This window comes from Natrix helvetica (genome assembly GCF_964273705.1).
Source record: "Natrix helvetica genome assembly, chromosome: 1".
Taxonomy (NCBI): Eukaryota; Metazoa; Chordata; class Lepidosauria; order Squamata; family Natricidae; genus Natrix; species Natrix helvetica.
Window position 1 is genome coordinate 228,067,647 of NC_138548.1, and position 24,944 is coordinate 228,092,590.

The 24,944-nt window shown below is 41.6% G+C and overlaps 1 protein-coding gene across 2 annotated transcripts in view; it reads left to right on the forward strand.

The window, feature by feature from the left end:
• The first annotated feature begins 1,214 nt into the window (after nucleotides 1–1,214).
• Nucleotides 1,215–24,944, forward strand: part of LOC309381982 (rab11 family-interacting protein 4-like) — a 61,553-nt gene continuing 37,823 nt past the window's right edge. Inside the window, exon 1 of one of the 2 annotated variants that reach the window (XM_081933396.1) lies at nucleotides 1,215–1,378. The gene's annotated coding sequence lies outside the window, so the exon portion shown is untranslated. Of the gene's footprint in view, nucleotides 1,379–1,962; nucleotides 2,085–24,944 lie in introns of those variants that run through there. The other variant, XM_081933397.1, reaches the window with a different exon arrangement.

A 24,944-nucleotide genomic window follows, 5' to 3' on the forward strand; every position in this document is an offset into this window, starting at 1 on the left:
TGCCCATGTTAGGACTAGAAATCATATCTCATTTCTAGCCTGATGCCTTAACCAAACTGGCTCTTATTGAGACTTACAACAATATAATAAAAAAGGATAGAGAGAAAATGGCTCATTTAAACTGGTTTACTCAAACTGCTAAATATGGTTTTCGGAGTAAACTACAGTTGACCAAATTTACACAGCATGCAAGCCTAAAAAATCAAACATTGGAATGCTGTTTAGATATAGGGGCTGTTTCTTATTATCCAAGTAAAATAAAACCCACTGAAACAAGGCCCCCCCCAATTATCACTTCAAATCAGACATAAAGAACTTTACTGCAGTTAAGTCCAAAGGAGAAGGTTTGAGAAAAAGAGAGATATTTTTTTGCAGTTCTTGAGAATTTTCCTCTTCCATCGCAAGATTGCAAACCGGGTTCAATTCAACTGTCCGTAAAACCGGGACGCAGTGGCTAAGACGCTGAGCTTCAGTTCGGTGGTTCGAATCCCTAGCTGCGTAACAGAGTGAGCTCCCATTACTTGTCCCAGCTTCTGCCAACCTAGCAGTTCGGAAGCATGTAAAAAATGCAAGTAGAAAAATGGGAGCCACCTTTGGTGGGAAGGTAACAGCGTTCCGTGCACCTTCGGTGTTGAGTCATGGCAGCCACATGACCACGGAGACGTCGTCGGACAGCGCTGGCTCTGAAACGGAGATGAGCAGCGCCCCCTAGAGTTGGGAACGACTAGCACATGTGCGAGGGAAACCTTTACCTTTAAACTGCCCTATTTATCTTTTACTCCGTCGGATGAATGAAGAGGCAAAGTAGCTGAAGCGTTTTTGTCCCCGCGCAACTACTCAAAAACTCAAACCTTATGAAGTCAGCCGGACTTCCCCCCTTTAACGCGACTGTCCGGCACCGCAGCCCCAAAAGACCCGGCTTCGACATTTCGTCCCATTAAGTAGCGAAAGATTTCCACCGCTTTTCCCGACGGGTCGGACGGTTAGCTTTTCGGCTAAGACTCCAATTTCCCCGCCGGCCGCAAGCAACGACGAACGGCCGGCCAGCCTTGACCTCTTTTCCAAGTGATTATTACCTCTCCGACTCCTGGCTCCGCCCCCTTTTGGAATCTTCGCAAACCCCGCCATTGTGATCTCACCGGACGGATACAATGAAGCGCTCGGGGCGCTTAGCAACAGCAACCCGCGGGGGGCGTGGCTTTCGCGCAACTACCAACTGTTGCCCAAGGTGGGGAGGCGAGCGGGTCGAGGAGGAGGCGGGAGAAAGAGAGAGAGAGACTGTCGGCTTTCGCCGGCGCTGCGGGCTGAGCCTCGTTTTATTCTCCGGGCGGCGGTGTGAGAAGGCGGACGGGAACGTCGCCTTGGCTGCCCGAGCCAGGTAAGAGAAGGATGGAGGGCAAGGCGAAGGGAAGGCAGGCCGGCCGGCCGGAATGAATGGGGGCGAGGAGAGGCGGAGTTACGGACGGGTGGAAGAATGAGGGGAGAAGAGAGACCACTCTCCCTTCTTTTTCTTCTCGGACCTGCTGGGAAGTTTGAGGGCGATCTTGGGGGGAGGGGGTTTCTGGCTTCTTTGTGTGGAAGCTGTTTCCACCCCCACCCACCCCTTTCACCTCGCATGTGGATCTGGTTTGAGCTGGGCGGCTTCCAGTTACCTGCTTTTCCTTGTCACGCGTTTTTTCTCTCTCCCTCCCTCCCCGTCTCATTCCCTCTCTCTCTCCCACTCTCCCTCTCTTTCTCCCCCTCTCTCCATCTCTCCTCCCCCTCCCCCCTCTTCTTCCCCCTCCCTCCCTTCCAATCTCTCTTCCTCCCCTCTCTCCATCTCTCTCCCTCTTCCTCCCCACTCTCTCCACCCCCTCTCTTCCTCCCTCTTCCCCCTCTCTCTCCCTCCCCCCCTCTCTGCTGGCATCCAAACTTCTCGCCGCGCCATCCCTCTTTCCGACGCATCTGTTCTCGGGCAAGCGTCCAGGACTGCACCGACTGTCCGCGCGAGTTTTTTGCCCTCGATCTGGAGGGCGGCGGGCTGGGTGGGAAAAAAAAGGCTACACCGTTCAACCTTTCGCTGCAGCCTGTTCTGTCGGCCGTTGGTTAGAGAAATTGTCCTGCTGGGTACCTCAAGGCATCGCCGGCGGGGGGGGGGGGTTGAATTCCAGAAAAAGTGGGTTGAGGGGAGAGAATCCTCTTTTGTTAGGGCTTGGTTAGTTTTCTGACTCGAGGGAGCGGGATGGGGGGGTGGGGGGAAATGGTCGAGTATCCAATGCGGTAGCAGCTCCTCCTGCAAGCTGAATATCGGAATGGGTTTTTTTTGGGGGGGAGGGGGACGGAGGTTTATGTATTTTTTTTATTTCTGAACTTGCGACACGAGTTGCGACACGAGGACGCAACCTGGGTGGGCAAGAGAGAGAGAGCCCTGATCCGTGACCTTTTTTTTGGGTGGGTGCTTTTACCGAGTGTGAGATTTTCTGTGGTTGGGACCCCCTTGGGGAAAGAGGGAAAGCGTCCAGGCATTACAAGAGACGCATAATAGCCTCTCCCATCTGCATTTTGATAGTGGCAGAATGGGCAGTTGGATGTGTGAATCGAATAGAACTTTTAATGATATCCTCTACACTGGCTTTGGAACGATTTCGGAAAGAAAAATTTAAAATTCTGTAGATCTGACCATGCGGATGCCTGGAGCTCTACTGTACTAGGACGAATACTTTCTTAATGCAGGATTTATTTCTTTTAATTTAATGACTACTTTACACTCCCCTGCTAGCTGAATAGGGTAGAAATTGCCCTATTTGCTCTCATCTGATGGTAAAAATCTATGATGATACTATATGTATGCTTGCTGGCAGGGTGCTGCGTTTAATTTATGCTTGTGCTATAGGCAGGCATGTTTTATGCATATGCTGTGAGAAATCAAAAGCATTCCTATATATCATTATGGGTTTGTTGCCAAACCTGGTAACAATTAAACAAAGCATTTTGTCTTTATGGCACCGGGGTTTGTTAGTGCTTACAATTAAAAGGGTAAGAGATACTCTACTTACACTTATAGAAATAACCTGATAGTTTCCAGCAAGAATGTTGTATTCTCAAGAACATTACTTTGAGGCTGTATGTGTGTGCAGTCATCTATTTCTGCAGCAATACTCAAAATGCTTTATAATTTCTGCTTTTTCACCCTGTGAGGTATGTCTGCTCAGCATTAGTCAGGTGCATTCTTATTGAGCATGACCCATACCTTATTTAAGCCTTAAGTAGCCCGATGCCAGGGTGCTCTTTATGGTAGTTGATTGCTTTTCCAGTTTAATAGATTCTAATTCTATCATACCTATCAATAAACCAGTGGTGTGTGTAGTAAGAAAGTGGATTGTAACCACATAAGGGTCAAAAGTGAAACAGGCTGGGTGGGTGTTAAAGCATTTTTGTTAGGTATATATTCTGCAAAAGATTGATGTATTTAAATGTACCCCCTGTGTTTGCAAGTGCTGTTTGAATAGACTTGAGAAAGCAGGGCTTCTTACTTCCTGGGCTTCCATTTTAGATTTTCGGCCAACAGATTTTAAAAGCCTAGTTGACTTAGTAGCTGTCATTTCTGTGACCAGCTAAAAATGAAAATGAAGCAAGCTGCGGTTTAGCTTAATGTTTGAGTTGTAGTTGGTGGGAAGTGCTTCTAAGAAATGGATAAACCTGTTTTACCACATAGAGGAGTAAAGGTTGCATTTCAATTAGGATGTTTAATTATTTTCTGTGTGACTGTAAATTCTATTGGCATTTATCATATTAGATGATTTGCCTTATTTTCTGCTGATGATGTTAGTTTAGCGTGCCTAATATAAATTAGCTTGGTCTTATTTTGTATGTCGTTGTTTGGCAGTGAGTGTGTGCCTGTGTGCTGCTTGTACTGTTGAGTTGGGGACAATATTTTGTCTTGCAAAGTAGTGGTTGATTCTGTTTACAAGAGCAGCCAAATGGGATTAGGGTGAAGTTGGGTTATTTGGTACATTTTGTCCTTCATGCCAAAATGTGACTAATCTAATTGATGCTACCCATGTTTTAACAAGGAATGCTGAATATAGCAGCAGTGTAACTAAGGTTGGTATCTTAAATGATTGCTTCTCCTTGTATTACTACAAGGCATTATATGACATTGACTGATTAACTTGATTGTGATGCCAGTTGAAGGTCAGTATCCATCTGGTAATGGACATGGAATGTTAAATATAAAGAGATCTAAATGCTAAAATTAGAAAACAAAATTAAAGTAAATATAGATATAGATCTAAAATATGTGCTAGATTAGAACCCAAAGATTTGAGCCAGTAGATTTTATGGGCTTAGGAAAATAAGATTCTGTAGGTTGGTAATAATTGGACTTGTATTTCAGTAAATGCTGATAATAGACGGGATCAGCATTTGGTTTAGGGGGAAATAGTGCTATATTCTTGATTGGGACTGAGTGGAAAATCATGCTAGGTAACAAACACAAAATGATAGGTAGGAAGAAGATGAGTAGAAAAAATGTGTGGACTCATTTGGAGATTCAAGAATGAATAAAAATATGACTGGTGAGACAATCTGCTTAGAAAAGAGAAAAAAAATATAAATCTAAAAGCATCATTGAATCCGTTATTTATGGATGGAAGAATGATAGGATTAGAGAAGGATGAGATGCAGCACTGTTTTTCCTACAAAAATCAGAGTGATAAAAGGTAGTTGCAAAGAATGTACTCAAGTGGGGTAAAATAAGGAATGGTTAACGTTAAAAACACAGAAAATAGAGACTGATTCTGATGGCTAACCCAGCCAGAAGAAGAGTGAATGGAATTAAAAATAAATTATTTGCAATAAAACTGAAGTGGGAGAATATTCAAATAAATATTATAGGAATGTTAATGGGAATAGTGATCAAAAATGTATAGAAATGGCTTGTTCGTATTATTATGAAAAAGCAAAAAGTTGTGATTTGATGCTAATGCCTTATTTTACTGCAACAGAGAGTCGGAAGTCACTGCTTCTTTTTCCTTTTTTTCTTATCCTTCCTCACTTCTCTTCCCCCTCTTCCTCCCCATTGCTTTTCTATTTACTTTTGTATTTTGTATCTTTTTATAACTCAATAATAGTGTTAAACTGGGAATAGTAATCAAAAAGTGGATTTGAAACAATTGGTTTAAGTTTTTATATCAAACAATGATGGGAAGGAAATCATAAATATGATAATGTTTGGAAATGGTGAGACTGCTGGCAGAGTTTGTAAAAGCTGAAGCAAATAATACTTTTGACCTGGAGTTCCAGTGTGGTTTATTTAATACAGGTTTGTATCTAGAGGTTCAATCGGTGCCTGATAATCAGAAGAAAGTTTTCTCCCATATGAAAGGCAAAGTAGCAAGGGTGAATGCAAAAATTACAGAAGGATTGGTGGAAGTGCTCTAGGGAAAAAGTTTAGCAGGATTTGCATTGAAAAGCCAAGAGACAAGACAGTCAGCAAATTTAGGAAATGTAATATGGCTTCATGCCAAGCAAGGGATGTGTGGACCAGATGCTCACTTTTCCACAGGTCACTGAGAAATACATGAAATCAACAAGAAAAGGTACTGAATATTGTTGATTTGGAGAAAGTGTAAGATAAAGGCAATTGGCTTAAATTATGACAGTTGTTGAATGTGGTAATAGTGGTGTTTAATGGATGATTTGAAATTGAGCCTGGAGCTGGAGTTTAGTGCCATAAGAAACAATAATTTTCTTGCTGGATTTCCTGGTGTGGCTATTGCATTTTTTCAAATTTGATAAATCACATTTTTTCAAATTAGATAATTTAATTTTTGAAGATTTAAATTAAAAAGGCAAAAAAAAAAAAAAATCTGGCCAATGCACTTATTGAACCCTCCCCATTTTCCCCAGACTCCTCTGTTAAGCTAATCTTCACATTGAAACGGGGTGGATAAAAATCGATTTAAAAAAAAATTAAAAATGGGATTTTTAAAAATTTAAATCGGATGTTTTAGATTTAAATCAGATTTTTTAAAATCAGATTTATTTTAATGAAATGCTTTTGGAGTAAAAATCTGTCTAAAGATAGTTTTCTGTTTAAGATACATTAATAATTTAGTTTATTCAGCATGAAATGAAGCTTAGTTATGTAGTTGAGGCTATACATTCTGCAATATTGGGACTGTTGGTGAGTCAACAGTAGATCAGAGGAGGACAGAGGTGACAATTCATTTAAATCAAGCCTTTTAAATCATGATTTAAATCGACTTGATTTAAATCAAATCCACCCTGCATGGAAATACGAAAAGAAGAGTGAATACTAGGCTTGGTGGGTCAGAGATGGTCTCTTCTGCCCAACACTTTGAGAGCGTCATATCTCTCTACCTATGAAATGAAATGTAATGAACTCCATGTTATGTCACATTTCTAGTTCAGCTTCCTGTTGAATTAGTAAACGAAGAACACACCAGACTGAAAATTGGAACCATTCTGCTGCCTTCCTCTTTTTCTACTGGAAATACAAAATTTCACAAGAGGCTGTGAATGTGGGAGGGATTGCTCTTGTTTGTTCTGCAAATAAGAGTTGGCTTTCAAATAATGTTTCCTGGTGAGATAGAGTTTCTCCAATCAGGATTACTTCTATTTGAAGTTTGAGAAACAATGACTACTCTTTCACACAGTCAATCACGTCCTTGATGGATTGAGTGTCCATTGCGAATTTTTACCTTCCAAAGTCACACGTATATTCATATGTTGTAGCTGGTTGAGAGATGGTTGATTTACTGTTACAGGTGGGAATCATGAAAATGTCTATTTCTCTCCTTTTACATAACAAGAGTTCTGTGTCTCCCTTTCCTGTGCCTATCTGATGCGGACCTATATTAAAAAAAAGTTATAATGAAATATGGGAGGTTATATTTGTATTTAGTTGCTTTTTTCTGTTTATTTGTTTATATATCAAACTAGCTGATAACCCGGCATTGCCTGGGTATTTATTTATAGGGGGGAGATGTTGGGACCAAACGTAATTTCTAATGTTTGATTTTCCCTCTTACCAGAGGAAGCCCCCTTGTGGAATACTGTGAATCTGTTACCATGGCAACTCCACTGCGCTGTACAGTAGAAGCCATTTTACAGCAATATAATAGAAGCCATTTTAAGGCACAATAGGCTGTATCTTCACAGATCACACACACCGAGGAGTTTTAGGGGTGTCTTACCCCCACAGTATTTGTTTCCAGAGAGTAAGTCATCTGTGTACCAAGTTTGGTTGAAATTGCTCTAGGCGTTCCAGAGTTATGCTGGAAAACACACACACACACACACACACACACACACACACACACACACAGCCATATAATTAATAGATAGATGATGATAGACGATAGATAGATAGATAGATAGATAGATAGATAGATAGATAGATGATAGATAGATAGATAGATAGATAGATAGATAGATAGATAGATAGATAGATGATAGATAGAAGATAGATAGATAGATAGATAGATAGACAGACAGACAGATAGACAGATAGATAGATATAGAAATAGATATAGAAATTGCCCATCTCACTCACAGAGCTACTCTCCGCAATGTAAAAATTAAATTAGGAGGCAATTATATATGCTGACTATGCAAACTGCTTAGAGAGAGCTATAAAGCACCGTGAAGCGATATATAAGTCTAAGTGCTAATGCTATAACGAACACCTTGAATTGGATCTGGAAGAAAACCAGCCCCAATGCAGCTCATGCAGCAGAGAAAACCAGCCCCAATGCAGCTCATGCAGCAGAGGTGTTACTTGCGCTGTCTTTAGGGCACCCAAGATTACTCACCTGGCCACAATCTGTACCTACTGAATAGATGGAGAGAACCTAATTCAAAAAGAACATGGTTTTCCTTGGTTGCAACATCTTGGTAGGTATGATGGCAATATAACCCCATCTGTATGTGTTACCACACATGAATTTGTCTGACTTAAACTGAGAAAAAATTTATTTCACCCATCCCTTGTCATGACAGAAAATGAATGTTTCCTAACCAATCCTAAAATTCTTAATTCATTACAATACGGGTAGCCCTTGACTCATACTTAGCCATTTGAAGTTACAATGGGCCCCTCCTGCAAAAGGTGCTTATGACCCAGTTCCACAATTTTGATGAACCCCCCCCCCCAACCTCATGATCAGATTACCACACCTCATATGCCTGGCAACTGGCTGGCCTTTATGGCTGTTTGCAGCATCCCATAGTCACCTGGCCATAATTTATAACATTTTTTGCTGAAAACCAGGGTTGATTTCTGGTTTACCTTTTCTCCTCTATAACTTTCTCCCTTACCACCATACCAGCATTGTTATAGTGGAACCAAGCTTGCAGATTATGTTTATGTTCATTTATAAATGCATGTATAGTTTTATTGCTATGGAGACTTATTAATCACATGTTAATTTATGGTTTTCAGCAAAAATGCCCCCTAGCAAACAATGGGTTTGCTTTAATATCATAGATGTGCTTAACAACCATTGTAAAAAAGATTGTAAAATTGGGTTGGTCGCATGGGCGACCCACTTTATGACTGACACAACTTTCAACTGTAATTGGAAGGCTGCAGTGGTGGGATTCAAAATTTTTTACTATCGGTTCTGTAGGCATAGCTTTGTGGGTGTGGTGTGGCTTTGTGGGCGTGGCAGGGGAAGGACTTTGTGGGCGTGGCAGGGGAAGGATACTGCAAAATCCCCATTCCCTCCCCACCCCACAGAAACTTTCCAGTTCGGTTCTCCTGTTCAGGGCAACAAAAGAAGATCAGTTGGGAGGCAGTGGAGGCGGGACCAGCCTATTTGCTGGTTATAGTTTATAGTTTATAGTTTATTTAATTTATAGACCGCCCCCTCTCCCCGTAGGGACTCGGGGCGCTGTACAGACCATTCATAATCAAAACAACAGAAAATAACATAAGACATAGAGCAGAAACAACACACACACACTGTCTGTATATAAAACCCCAAAACCAATTTAAATAATTAAAAAACAATTTTAAAACCCGTTTAAAACCCCAATACAAATTTAAAAAGCCATCCAGGAAAGTTAGTAATAGATGTTAAATACAGTTACGATTATAATTATAATTAGGCCAGACCAGCTACTCGAAACAGGTGGGTCTTGAGTTTCTTGCGGAAGGAGCGGAGATCAGAGGTGGTTCTAATATCGGGTGGGAGGTCGTTCCAGAGGGTTGGGCCCATCACAGAGAAGGCCCTACTCCTAGGCACCGCCCGCCCACACTGTTTAGCGGATGGTACCCGGAGGAGGCCCTCTCTGTGAGAGCGGATTGGTCGCAGGGATGTATGGGGTAGAATGCGATCCCGCAAATAACTAGGTCCCGAGCCATGGAGCGCTTTGAAGATGACGATCAACACCTTGAAAACTACTCAAAATTTCCACTACCGGTTCTTCAGAACCTGTCATAATTGGCTGAATAGCACCTCTGAAAGGCTTCCTTATGGTCATAAGTCACAGATACCTGTTAAGTTCCCTGACGATGGACTCCAGGACAAACTCGAAAAATAAACCTTTTGTTCCAATGACTGACTTAGATTGGATCCTGCAGCATTAAACAAATGGTTGTAAGTTGAGGGCTACCTGCACATAGAAAGAAATTCAAGCAACATGTGCTTATGGTCAGGCAGAAGTCAATCTTAGTTTAACTCTTAAGAGATTTTATCTCTTCAATGTCTCTTAAATGATGTGGGTGGAGGGAATACACTAGAGTTGAGGAGGCATTGAAATAGCATTGGGAAACCCGTGGGGGGGGGGGGTTAAGACTGGAGGGACAAGAAGTAAGAACATTATGGAGGTAAATGTATATGTCTACAAAGAAGAACATCTTTTTTCTTAGTGGCCATGAAAAATGAGAAGATAACTTCTCTCTCCAAAATATGTGCGCTGCAGAAAGGGATGCCTATGGAGATTCTCAGTCATCCAGGTCAAGGTTGTCCCAAAGGTGCTTTTTCAAGGCAACTGGACTTCCTGACTTTTCTTTGAAGATGTTTTGCTTCTCATCCAAAAAGCTGGATCAGAGCTGAAGAAGCTTCTTGGATGAGAAGCGAAACGTCTTCAAAGAAAAACCAGAAAGTCCAGTTGCCTCTTGAAAACACCTTTGGGACACTAGGGAGAAAGACGTTCCCTGACAAAGGGCTCCAGTATGAGCCCAAAAGCTTGAAAGAACAAACCTTTGATCCTGGTGACCGACTCAGGTTGGATCTTGCAACATTGTCCTGGGATGTGTAAATTTGCAGTTGTTTAATGACCCTTCAAAACTACAGTGGCACTGAAAAAAATGATATATGAGGGGTTTTTTTCCCCATGCTTATCACCAATCGTGAGATTAAAATTCAGATGGTTCGCAAGTGCCATGTATTCATCATGCCAGTTGCAGTGTCCTGGGGTTATGTGACCACTTTTGCAACCTTCTGACAAGCAAAGTCAATGTGGAAGCCAGGTTCACTGAAGCTTCTGTATTATTAATTTAATAACTGCAGTGATTCACTTAACTGTGGCAAGAAAGATCGTAAAATGGAGTAAAAGTCACTTGTCTTGCTTGGCAATAGAAATTTGGGGCTCAAATGTGGTTGTAAATTGAGGACTACCTTTATACTTTTCAAAGCTTGTTAAACGTCTGTGATTTAGTCAGTAAGCACTATACCTGTGATGGCGAACCTATGGCACGTGTGCCACACGTGGCACGCGGAGCCATTTGTCAGGGCACATGAGGCGCTGCCCTGTCAGCTGGCCAGCGCACATGCGCGCGCTGGCCAACTGAGTTCACCTTTTTAAAAGCCATTTTTCGCCCTCCCCAGGCTCCAGAGGCTTTATAGGAGCCTGGGGAGGACGAAAAGAGACTCCCCCGCCCCCCCGGAAGCCCTCCGGAGGCTTCAGGCACTGTCCGGAGGCTTCCCTGACACCTTTGGAACGCTTAAAACGACCCTCTGAGCAAACCGGAAGTGACTTCCGGTTTGCTCGGAGGGTTGTTTTGAGCGTTCCGAAGGCTTCAGGGACCGTCCGGAGGCTTCCCTGAAGCCTTCGGAGCACTTAAAACCACCCTCTGAGCAAACCGGAAGTGACTTCCGGGTGGTTTTAAGCGTTCCGAAGGCTTCAGGGAAGCCTCCGGAGGGTCCCTGAAGCCTCTGGAGGGCCTCTGGGGGGCCGGGGGAGGCTTTTTTCACCATCCCCAGGCTCCTATAAAGCCTCTGGAGCCTGGGGAGGGCGAAAAAAGCATGTAAAAATGGGGGGGCTCGCGTTGTGCGCGCATGCGCACTGGGGGGGTACACGTTGCATTATGGGTGTGGCACGCCCGCACACGATCCCCCTGCGCTCCCCCCACTTGTGGGACGCGAGCCAAAAAAGGTTCGCCATCGCTGTACTATACTGTCCTTGATTGTTACCGATGACTCAATCTCCTGACTACTGAAGCTCTTCAGAATGTTCCTTCTGCTACTATTTCTAATTTTCTTTTGTTTTTGTTGCGTTATTGACCTTAAGCTTATCTATATACAAGAAATTGATTTACAGCTGGGACAGGGAATATTTGATGAGGATGTGCTTGCGGTTCACACGGCTTTGGGTGATCCTGTAGCTAGGATTCTGCCCGGTTTGGCGAACCCCATATGCCACCCCTGGCTGGCCACAACCACCCCTCCCCTTCCAGGAGTCTCCACACACCCCATTCATCATGCCTGGTAAGTGCAGGGCCGGCTCGGGAAAGTGGGGGAAACGGACCTCCCGGAGGTTCTGGAAGTCCTGACTCGGGCCTGTTTCTGACCTCTGGAGCCCAGGGGAAGCAGTTTTCACCCTCCTGGAGGCTCAAGGAAAGCCTTTGAAGCCTGGGGAGAGTGAAAAACACCTCCCAACCCCGCCATGGTACGGGAGACCAACCAGGCCACACCCGCCATGGCCACGCCCACCCAGCAACAGGGCAGCAAACCAGTTGCTGTAGTTTTTGAAGCCCACCCCTGGCTGTGTGTTCTATGCTGCTTCCAATTCTGGAATTTAAACTAAAGTTCCACTGTCTTTTTCTCCTGTCTTCCCAAGCTATTAATTTTTGTTAACAGCCAATATGGTTATATGGTATTTGCATTATGTATATCATATATCATTACATTTCAAATAGAATAAATACTTTGTTGGGTTTTTTTTGTAGTTGCTAATAAGACTTTGATAAATGATCAGTCATGACCTTTGAATGGACCAAATATATAACAACCCTACTGTGGTCCAGTAGGATGGCAAGTTACGGCCACTTTTTAAAAGAGAACAGCTGAACTAGGTAAAAAAAGAAAGCAGATTTTTATCCAAACAAACAAAAAAGTTCTTCCAGAGTAAGCAGTATGGCAAATCAAGATAAAAATCTGGATAAATAAGGTTTTACTTTTGCAATCAGTCACTGGAATTCATAATACATTTTCATATTTGAGCAGCAGACTTCTTATTATTGCACAAGAATAATCAAATTGTTTTTTAAGCAACATTACCCAATATTTCTTCATATTTAGAACAATCTTCATTTTTACTTTTAGAGTATTCTAAATTGACGCTCCCTTCATCTTGCAGTCTGAATGGTTTACAATCCTTCCAAAGATACTTTGTCAATATTCACACTTTATTTAAGTACTTTTACAAGTGTCACCTTTTAGTGTGTGAATAAGATGCAAATTATGTGGTAGATTTCTGTGAATCTTAAAAATGCATAGTTATATCCGTCATGTCAAGGCAGAAAGCTATAGCTAAACATTTAAATAAGTTTCAAAAGTTAAGTGACTTGTTATCTTCGCGAAGGTGCAAAAAATATGTTAAACAAATTTATGAACATTGGTGCATACTGCTGTAATTTTAAGTCTTAAGTCAGGATAGATAGATTTTTTTCAGTGAAAATATGTCCATCCATATGCACTTTAAAATTGGTTTATGTGCATGCACTGTTACAGTTATGATTGTAGTAGCCTGTGTGAATGTTAACCCAGATCAAAAGCATTTGGGGTCTTTTGTATCATCTTGCTTGTGTTGAGTTAAAAATCATCATTGCTTTGGAATTTAAATTCCTATCCTTTAAGCAACTTGGTTATAAAAAATTGGGAAAAACTAAAACACGCATGATATCAGATGGTATCTCCAGATTGACCTTCTCTGGATAGCAGAATCAGTGCCTGGTTAGGACTTGGGACTGTATGTTGGTTGTTGGAAGAAGACAATCTCCAAACAGCTTCCATATTTTTGCCAAGGAACTTAATGGTTGTTTCCATAGAGTCATCAGGAGTCAAACTTGACTTCAGGATGTTTACCTATCAAATATAGATGTTCAGCTGTGTTTACTTTTTCTTGTATAGCACTCAGACCTTACTTGAAGCAAAGGTAAAGGTGATGTCACAGTACTTACAGCTTGCCCAGGTGAAGTGTTCCTGTAGTCTGTCCTGGGGGTGGATACAGATTCAGCTTCTGGAGTTGAAAGGGCTCATTTGTAAAGTGGGAAGCAGGGGAGTTAGCTTAACAAATGTTGGGGGGCACCCCCCCTTCCTCTTTTGGTCTGCTCTGATTTCTCAAGGTCTTGATGTTTGCAAAGTGGGGTGAGGTATGGGCTGTTTTGAGCAATGCCACAGATGCCTCTTCAGAAGCTGGCTGTTTTAGCTGAAGGGATGAAAACTAGATAACTGGACCTCTGCTCATGAATTTTGATTTGAGGAATGTAATTTTTCTGTGGGGAAATCCAATGCCATAATCTTGCTACTAAGAGCAGCAGACCAAGTAAAAAGTTTATCCCATACGAGTACCTGACTTTTGATCAACCATCTAAAGGTAAAAGTAGAAGGCTGTGTCATAACCACTTAATTTAGACTCTTTCTTTGTTGTGGCTCTGACCACACTCTAAGCCCATCATTTCTCCTCTCCCACAAGTACAGAAATCTGGATTGTGGTGAGACTCCTCTGATCATGGGCAGAAGAGAGAGACAAATCATCTGTGTGAAAACCTTTAAGCATCAGAAGTATTGTTAACATCCTTTGGGATTTGAGGGATCTGAAGACCTGTTTATAGCAAGGACTGGTAATCTTTTCAGGCCCCAGAGCACCATTGTGTAATCTGCATGATCTCACATAATAGCAAATGCTTTCCCACTAATTGCTCTAAATCAAGTAAAATTTAGACAGTCTCACTGTGTTACAAAGAGGCTTGTCCTCTGTTAAAGAACTGGGAATGTTTTATGCAGCTCTGGAGCAAACTCAGTGGACACCACTTAGAAAAACTTGAGGAAAGTTTAGGGAGATTTTTAAAAGCTTTAGTTTAATAACAGAAGAAGTCACAGTCAGTCAGAACAACTTTGATGGAGTAGAATATGGGATTTTGGATTCCTCTTTCTTCCAGTCCTCTGGATTTTATTAGCGATAATTATTATTTATTAACCAAATTTGTAGAGCTGACCATCTGACAGAACATGACTCTGGGCAACATACAATTGAAGCCAGCACATAAAAATAAGAAATATAGAAAATACAAAGTTCAGATTAAAAAAATGTTATAAAAACAATACACAAACTCTGGGCAAAGTGAGAATAAAAATGGCTACCTCAACAATGGAGCCAACTAAACATGTCTTGGAAGAAATGTTCTTCTGAGTTCAGTTCCAAATGGAGAGAAAGAAAAGATGGTTTTAATTGTGGACAAGGATCACATGGCTTGAGGTCCTGGGGAAAAGCGGGATCACATGCTTGTTTGTTTGTTTGTTTGTCTTATTGGATTTGGATGCCTTGAAGATCTTGAAGAAAAAGGGCAGAGATGATGAGAGTCCCTGGGGTTTTATACCTTCTCTTGCGCCCAGCCTTGGAGCTTCCTGTTCCTGTGTAAGAAATGTATTCTGATTGTTGGTCTCCGGGGTGGGGGGCATGTCTTAGCTAACTTTGTAGGCTGTCTGTCTCCCAGGCTTAGTTGAGCCTTGCTGGCTGATGTAATCTTCCCATGTGGTGAGATGGGGAGAGGGCCTTGGGCAATTTCTACTGTGGCTCTGCTTGAAGGAGGTAAATCTTTGTTATGTAGAATAGACTGGCTCAGCCCTTAATGGCCCATTGACAAAGGTGGGGGGTGGGTGAGCTTTTGCTTCCTTTTTAGGGGAAATATTCTGCCCTTTTTATTATTTCATTTTTCTAAGAGAGGGGTGGGTACTAACTTCCTACGCATGTTTCTTGGGAGCACCAGGCCTGATAAGATAACCTGATCTTGAGGGGCTTCCAGTATGTGAAAAAGGATGGAGCCAGTCTAATTTTGAGGGAAAGAATGTTCCATAAGAGGGCACTCTGGCAGAGAAGGAACATCCCCTGGGACACCCTCCCCCATATAGATCCCACAGCATGCCCTCTGCTCAATCAAATTGAGTGGGCTGATGGGATCAGGGAGAGGTAGTCCCTCAAATGGCCCAGTCCCATTGCTTGAAGGGTTTTAAAGGTTAAAACTAGCCTCTTGAATTGGATCTGGAAGCCAATTGGCAACCAATGCAGCTTGCTATAGATTATCTCAACATCACAGATCTTTTCAATACATTTTTAAATTTTTTATTTTATTTATTGATATCCCACCTTTATTATTCTTACAAATAACTCAAGATGGTGAACATATGCAACACACCTTCCTCCTGTTTAGATATCTATCTATGATTATATATGGACAGCTAGACAAGGTGATGTAATTGTCATGTTCTGTCTCATGCACACACATAGCTTGATATGCCTTTCCACATACTTAGGCTTTCTTGCCTTCCAGCAGGTGTTGATTGTAGTTCTTGAACCCTGAGGTTTCTCAAGGAAAAGAAAGAACACACTGCTTTATCCATTCTTTTGCACAGCACCAAAGCAAATTTCCTAGTGATTTATAAAATCAAGCAAATCGATTTTTCTTCCTTCTATTTATCTTGCCTTATAGTTGGCAAGTGAGTACAAAGGATACAGGATATATTTTGAAACAAATTGCACTTTTCTTTTGCTTTAAATAAGCAATTTTTAAAAAAGAACACCTTTGAAAACAGAGCTAGCTTAATAGACATAGCAGGAAATTGATGCGGTCATTTTGAAGCTTTTCAACACTACCATAGTTATGGTCTTTGATTTATATTTTGAATATATTATTTTTCAAATGAATTAAGAAAAGTTCATTGATAAAGGTACTCTAGCTGCTTCTTAGGACTAGCCATTCAGTAGCAAAGTGAGGCTACCAGTCAAGAAATTGTGGCCCTATAGCTGTGGTGACGAACCTACGGCACGGCTGCCACAGGTGGCACGCAGAGCCCTCTCTGTGGGCACGCATGCTGTCACCAGCTGCTCTTCTGGTTTCCAGCACCCACTTGCTCATTGGTTAGTGGGTCTTTGCCGGTCTTGGAGTGCCAGAAAATGGCCTGAAAACGGCCCAAAAAACGTTTCTTCAGGCCTTCTCAGGCCCTTTTCCAGGCCAAAAACAGCCTGAAAGCAGTTTGAAAACGTCCCACAAAACAGCCAAACAAACGGCCAAAACAACCAAAAAACAGGCATGCATGCACCGGCCAACTGGTCTTCAGGTTTCTGGCACGTTCTGATTTGGGCACTCGGTGCCGAAAAGGTTCACCATTACTGCCCTATAGGATGCTAGGAACAACAGCAAATTTTTTACAAGTCCTGCAGATTTTGTTCTGCTACTCTTGTTATCATACTTTGAGTGTACACTCTCTTTCTTTCTTTCTCTCTTTCTCTCTTTCTCTCTCTCTCTCTCTCTCTCTCTCTCTCTCTCTCTCTCTCTCTCTCTCTTTCTCTGAACAGCATTCTTGTCATCTTCTTGATTCTTTTTACTCTTTGTCAAAACCAGGCGGGACCATCCTAACCAATTATGCAAGGCTCTCTGCCACTTCTTTCATCCCATTATCACTGAATGTTAATTCTCTTTGATCGTCTTTGCTTTGTGCATTTTTCTGTGTAAATTCTACATATTACATGCAGATTTTTTTTATTCTTCCTTTACAGTCTTACTCTGCTGTTAACATTTTTTTTTGGCCTCCTGCCCCTGCTGGCTTCTTTAAGTTACCTCTGCTTTCAGTTTAGAGTCTTCTTGCCTGGCTTTGGAAAGAACTTCAATCTCTGCTGCCTATTCTCCCTTGCCAGTGTTCAGAGTGACTACTGGTGAGGCTTGATCTGCCTAGAATATTAGATATTTTTAGGATTGCAGTGGGAAGATAGTTATGTGCTGTAATGGCTGCTCTGTACCTTAGGCATTTTTCACAACTGTTAAGGTTACTTCTTGCTGGAGGAAAAAAAACTTACAGGTTTAGCGTAGGTGTGAAAGAAAAAAAGTGTGAATTCCCCCCTCCCCCGAAAGTAAGCTGAAAGTAATTTTCATCTTACTACGCACAGAGCAATGGCATATTCAACTCTATGCTGAAACTTAAGTAGTTGTCCCAAGTGCACCGAAGCACCAATATACATCAGAGCTGGAGAGTCTGTGGCTACTCCGATGCCGGTGAATTTATTTCTTAGCAGCTCCAGTGCATGGCCAGTCATGAGATAAACTGGAGCTATAATTCAGCAGCATCTGAATTTGATCCCCTAACCTTAATTGAGAATATGATATTTATGGTATTATTTGTTTATGTATTATTTGTTTAGAAAATATTTGCACTGTTTTCAAATGGGAAAGGTGGGATTGTAAGGGATACACAGATTGGTCAAGGAACCTAAATATCTTAACAGAAATTTTAAAAAAAACTTTCCCATGAACCATGAGAGAATATAGAGTACTTTCCTAATAGAAAAGAAATATTTTAAGAGGCCGGAATCCTCCTTATCATTGTTTTAAATCTAACGTATAATGCATGATAGAAAGCCTGATTTTTTAAAAAAAGTAATTCTAATTCAGTTGTTCCTTTCTTCGTCTTCTTTTTTTGAAAAAAAGGCTTAACTAATGCATTGACATCAAGTACAGAGATATTATTCTGGATCTGCACCAAGTGTTCTCTCCTTACATTTAATAGTATAAATTAGTATGCCACACTTCTTTTTCCTGAGCCGGAGAATGGTGGAACAATCTAATCTAATTCCACAGGATTGCTATCTCAGCTTTATTTGGAATTTTTGTTTTCTTTTCCCCTAAATAAGTGTAGGATACAAACATAAATTAGCTTAGAAGCTAAAAAGCATTAGCTTTCATTTAGGAGTAGATACAGAACTGAGAGGTAAAATGTATGATTTATAAGAATGTACATGAAATATACAAACATTATTTCAAGCTTGGGAGACAATGTTCAGAATGTTTCTTTGGAACGTTCTGAATTGACAGAGTTTTAATGGAATGTAACTGAACACTTTGAATGTTCTGGAATCTTTAAAAGAATGTACGTGTTCTTAGTTTTTTACCTTAAGGCCACAGAAACAGGTTGCGATGTAAGCAGGTTGAACTACAAAGAAGCTGATCCGTTTTTGTTTTTAATGAAATGTTTTTTTTAAATTATCATTGAAAACAAAGCAAATTTTAAAGCACAGTTTGCCCCCCCTCCCTTATTCTGTATGCACAGATGACCACAAAAGCCTGAGAAATAGCAACAGCCAGTATGATTCATTTCAGCAGAGCCCATAAACGTGGTAACAAAAATAGACTTATCAGGCTATTTGCTTGAAGCTCCTTTTTCTTCCTAATAGACAGTTAAAGAATACATGTCTGCATTTAGCAGTAGTTAAAGAATACATGTCTGCATTTAGCAGTAGTTAAAGAATACATGTCTGCATTTAGCAGTTTGAAAGCAGCACTTAGCAAGCTAAGGTATGAAACCCCCAAAGTGTGAACAAAGTCCACATGCCACAAAGCAAAAGCAATATAGTCTCTGTATTTTATAACTTGAAGCCTACAGATTTCAGGAGCATTATTAGGAATGTTTGTGTAATGTGTACAGAACGCATATTCCATTGTCTAATGGCTACTTTGCTAACACGTGTCTTGAAGCAAAGGAAATGATGCCTGTATACATGGATATCATCAGATGGAGCACCCAGAAATCAAGCTGACAATATGACTTATGACAAGGAATTGTTGGAAGAAATGTCCTTCTGGGTTCGGCTCCAAGTGGGTAAAAAGACCCTGGAGACATGGAGGCTGCTTGGAAAGATGGTTTTAATGGTGGACAGGACCACATGGCTTGAGTCCTGAACAGAAAAGGTGATCACATGCTTCAATGTTGGAGAGAAGAAGAGAGAAGGAAAGGGAAGGGGCTTGCTAGGCTTTTTATAACCTGTTCAGTCCCACCTCTCTGTTTCCTGTTCCTGTGTAAGAAATGTATTCTGATTGGTTGTCAGACTCACATGGGCCCATGCAGGGGCAACCCTCTAAGGTGAGTTTTGAATTCAGGTTTGATTGAGTTCAGCTGCCATGTGGTCAGTTGAGTAAAGGCTTATATTATCATGCCTTAATCCCATCCTCCTGGAGCTGATGGGGAAAACTATTATGTAAAGTTGGACTAGCTCGGGCTTTAATGGCTCATGGACAAAAGGTGGGGGCAGGAAGCTGCAGGGAGATTTACCTTGTCTTTTTGAAACAAGTTTCTTTTCACATCCAGAGAAATATTCTGCCTTTTCAATATTTCCTAGGATATTTCATTTTTCTGGGAGAAGGCTGGGTGATAACTTCCTACAGAATGGAAGAGCTCCGTTTTAACAAGATAGATATGGCCACAGTTTGATTGTGGAACACATAATGTGCAAGTCCCAAATTGAACTACAATGGGAGAAAACAATTTACCCAGTGTCCACAATATGACCACACACACACCATTTTCAAGACGATCAGGAATTAAGTGTTGACTCTCATTGATAGGAAATTCAAGAAAATATGGCATGAAAAAGTTGTTGTTAACAATGAAGGTGAAAACAAATTGCCAATGGCCAAAAAACCGAAGAAACCAAATTGGGTATTAAAACAACAGATGGTGGAAATTGCCAGGAAGAGAAGAGAAGCCAAAGCCAAGAAAATAGCAATAGCAATAAGACTTATATGCCGCTTCACAGTGCCTTTACAGCCCTCTCTAAGCAGTTAAAAGAGCCAGCCTATTGCCCCCAACAATCTGGGTCCTCATTTTACCAACCTCAGAAGGATGGAAGGCTGAGCCAACTGCATTCCATCCACTGTACCACCATGGCTCTATAAAAATAAGGAATTTTGGGAGGAACTTGACGAATTATTTCAGAGAGCTGCTTATATGGAGCAATTGTATAACAATATCAGTAAAGATACCAAAGATGGAAACAAACATGGGAAAACAAGACTTCCACAAATTCAGGAGGAGATTCCAATCTCAGATTAGTATGCTAAAGGAGGTCAGTGGATCTGATTCACACGATCAATCATAGAAAGAAGAAGTATATTCTGTAGAGTAAATATACCAACATGCAAGATACCTTAAAGCTGTGATGGCGAACATCATGGAGAGCCAACTCTCTGGACACGCGAAAGTCTGGGGGCAGCCTTCTCTGATTAACAAACTAAGATATGTTTTCCCCCCTTATTGCTTTGGTGATGGATCTCACCTGTCTTTGTCAGGGTCATCTTCCTTATTCTCTATAGATTGGTTTGATTGGAAAAAAGATGAGTGTTTAAAATTGGAGGAAGTAACATCGGTAACTTGCGGTATGCTGAATACACTATTCTGATAAAAAAAAATTGATTGTATTTTCAGTGCAACAGTCAAGGAATTATTGACTGTGGTTAAATGAAAATAGCAACATAGCCTAAGCCAGCAAAGCTGCAGCTTATTATGTGAGCAAGAATGAGCAGCAATGTGCTATGACACACATATTTTTCTCCTGATAAACTATGCAGAACAAGTAGCTGAAATATATATGTATGTGTGTGTGCGCGCGTGCGCGTGTGTGCATGTATGTATGTATGCATGCATGCATGCATGCATGCATGTATGTATGTATTTGTGTTACAACCCCTGGTATGCCTAAATATGGGAGGAAGCTCACTACTCCCTCTTTCTGTCCTTCGGCTCATCACAGAAGACCATGCAGGCAGAAAACCATATTTTTATTTTTAATGTTGCCTTTTTATATTTGTGTTGTATTTGTACTGATAAATAAATAAAGGGAGACTAGGATAGATCTATTTCGAGCTAATTAGCTCTCATCAGCTAGCCATACCCTTACTGGGATTTGAACCTGGGCTGTATTATATATTAGGCAGGAGTCTTAGCCACTAAGCCACAGGCTCTCCTCCTTTTCAGTTGAGCCAGGGAAATAGGTATGTATTTGTGTTACAACCCCTGGTATGCCTGATAAGTAGGAGAGCCTGTGGCTTAGTGGCTAAGACTCCTGCCTAATATGCCTAATAGGGTATGGCTAGCTGATGAGAGCTAATTAGCTCGAAATAGATCTATACTAGTCTCCCTTTATTTATTTATCAGTACAAATACAACGTGTGTGTGTGTGTGTGTTTTCATAGATTTTCACGGGTGTAGGTATGCTGGTTTTGTTGTATTCGGGTCTTTTCCCGTGTAGGCATCGCCCTCCTCCCTTACATCAAAGGCACCACAGATAAAATCAGCAAAATTCTCCACAAGCACAATATCAAGACAGCCTTCACCACTGACCCAAAAATAGCCAACATCTTAAGAAACCCCAAAGACAAAATCCAGCTAGAAAACCAAGGAGTCTACGAAATACCATGCAAAATCTGCCCGGCAACATATATAGGACAAACAAACAGGAGAATAAATGCACGCATCACAGAACACAAGAACGCAGTAAGAAAAAAAGAAAAAACTTCCTCCCTTTTCCAGCACCTTAAAGCTACGGGACATGAAATCAACTTTGAAGGAGCCAGGTTAATCTCCAAAACAGAACATCTCAACAAGAGAATAATTATGGAAGCCATCGGAATAGAGAAACACCCCCACAACATGAATAAACGTGATGATACCTCCCGCCTACCAAACATCTGGAAACCAGCCCTAGTCAACAAACAAACACCACCCACCACCCAGGCCGTTACAATACAAAACAACAATGCACACACAGCCAGCACCAATCAGCATCAATCTACCAATCATGATACAACCACACAACCAATCATTCCACTTACTGAAACAAAGCCAGCACCCCATCCCCTCCCACCAAGACTTACAGAAAGACGGCAGCTCTGATCGCATTTTAAGCCTAGCCGACAGCAGCCTGAAGACGGCAAGTGAGATGTTGCCGAAACGTTGCCAAGACAATCTCAATCCTACACGGGAAAAGACCCGAATACAACAAAACCAACATATATATATATATATAAAGCATAACCAGAGGTAGAATCATCAGTGCATCAATGACACTACTGTGCTAGCCAAAAATGCAAATATGTTCTGCAAGGGTGAATAATGAAAGTCAAAGAGCATGGGGAAAGAATTAGGACTATGATTAACTATAAAGAAGACCCAAAAGTACAACAGGTACAACAACCGGCCTCAGAATTAACAATGAAGACATTGTAGTAATGGACAGTGTAACCATTTGAGATTAATTATCAATTGTTGAGGAATCAGCAGTCAGGAGTTGTGCTACAGGAGAGTGCTTGGTAGTTACAAGGCAGTAAAGGCCTTGTAAAAGATACTCAGATGCTGTGAGGTGTCTGTAACTAACATGTAGGCAGTGATAAACTACAAGCTATGCTAGAAAACATTTTTAAAAAACCCAAGCATTGTGACTCTTAGATTGTTTAAATAGCGCCACTCAAAATAGTCCTCTTTAGCCTAGAGCGTGGAATAACACAAGTGTTTTGGAATAAAAGTCTTGGAACATGGCTGTTTTGGTATATTAGGAAACATGTTTTGAGCTTGGGATGTTTTACAGTCGTGATGGCGAACCTATGGCATGTGTGCTGGAAGTGGCACACAGAGCCATCTCTCCAGGCACACGAGCCATTGTCCGTTGCTGTTCTGGGTTCCAGCACACTGGTCAGCTGGTCTTCAAGTGTGCGGGAGTGCCGGAAACTGGAACAGCTTCTGCCCAGTGCATGCGCGCACTAGGAAGATCATCTTTCTGTTTCCGGCCCACGCATGCACACAGCCAGCTGGTTTTCATGCATGCCAGAAACCAGAACACCAGGTGGCCGGTGCGCATGCCGGAAACTGGAAGACCTGGAAACTGGAAGAGCAGCCAACCGGCGCACGCATGTTTACTGAGTGGTTCCTCTTCCAGTTTCTGGTGTGCGTGCACACACTCCCGTAAAAGTTTGGCAACACTGTTTAACTGAGTCTGCTGTGCCTGGGCCTGAAACTGAGAGTTAAGAAGAATCAAACCTTGTTAGTATTTGTCTGCAGGATATTTTAGGTGCACCGAGGCTGTGGGCTAGGCTGAAAATCTGGGGGGGAAATCCTGATGGAGGCTTGCTTTCTTACTGCTACCAAGGAAACTACCAAGGGGTGCCCAGAGAGTCATCAGGAGTCATGCTTGACTTGAGGAAGACTTAAACTTTTAGATCAGAAAAGTTTCCAGGTTCAATCCCAGATATTTCCCAGACTTTTTAAAAAATCATTCTTTGAAAACTGGAAAATACTGCCTACTGCAGAAGAGTGAAGGATTCCTGATACGAAGTAAAAGAAATTTCTAAAATAGTTTGGCTGCAATTATCTGAAAATTCAAAGGAAAAGGGAGGAAGGAGAAAGTATTGATAGATCGAACTATTCTTTTTATGATTAGAGATTTTAGCTCTTACAACATTTAGTTTGCGATCCCTTTGGACGAAACCCAATAGACACTTGCTTTCTTAGAGATTATGTAAAATCTATCTAAACCTCCAGCTACCCAAGTTCTTTACTAGATCATGACTTGATCCAACAATGACGTCTATTAATTTGGTTTTACAAAACAGTCTCTACCAGAACTGGAAACACACAAAAACTGGCGGGGTGGGAGTGGGGGTGGGGAGGAATGAGAATTTTGGAATGGTAAGTTGCAGTTGCATGTCACACAATGTTAATATGTTATCAAAGTGTGGAGTTGTTCTTAGAAAATATCAGAAGGCTCCGAGATCCATGCAGAGTTCAATAATGAACACATCACTCTGCATTTGTCAAAGCTCAGGATAGTTTGTGTGTTAAACTGAGGATCCTGCATGACCCTTGTAAAAGAAATGTACTGATTAAAACAAAAATAAGCACACACATTTGGCTAGGTATACTTTCTATTCCCTTGTTTAGAACAATATTCTATAGTACTACTTCTATAAAGGTAAAGGTTCCCCTCACACATATGTGCTAGTTGTTCCCGACTCTAGGGGGCGATGCTCATCTCCGTTTCAAAGCCAAAAAGCCAGCACTGTCCAAAGATGTCTCCATGACCATGTGGCTGGCATGACTCAATGCCGAAGGCGCACGGAATGCTGTTACCTTCCCACCAAAGTTGGTCCCTATTTTTCTACTTGCATTTTTACGTGCTTTCGAACGGCTAGGTTTGCAGAAGCTGGGACAACTAGCGGCAGCTGACTTGTTATGCGGCGCTAGGGATTCGAACTGCCGACCTTTCTGATCGACAAGCTCAGATTCTTAGCCACTGAGCCATCATGTCCCCTGTGGTAGTGCTACTGCACTCTATAAATACTAAATGACCTATTTAAGCTGAATATAAGCTACTCGATCTTTTTCTTTCTTTCTTTTTTCAATGCCATGTAAAATTATTTCCCCCCCCCCACCCCCACCCCTCTGATTGGAGCTTCCTTAGTTCATTCAAAAAAACTTGCTCCAATAACTGCTTTGAATGGCAACTTGCATGTTAAACAATCTCCTCTTCTCCCTCCCCCATCAAAACAACAGGTAGGGCAAATGCAAACATTGCCGTGGTTCCTGACCTATTTACGGATTCCAGATCACTCCTGTTTTGGCTTTTCTCTCTCTGGCACCAGAAACACATAATGTGTCTCAGTTTAAAACTGCTAA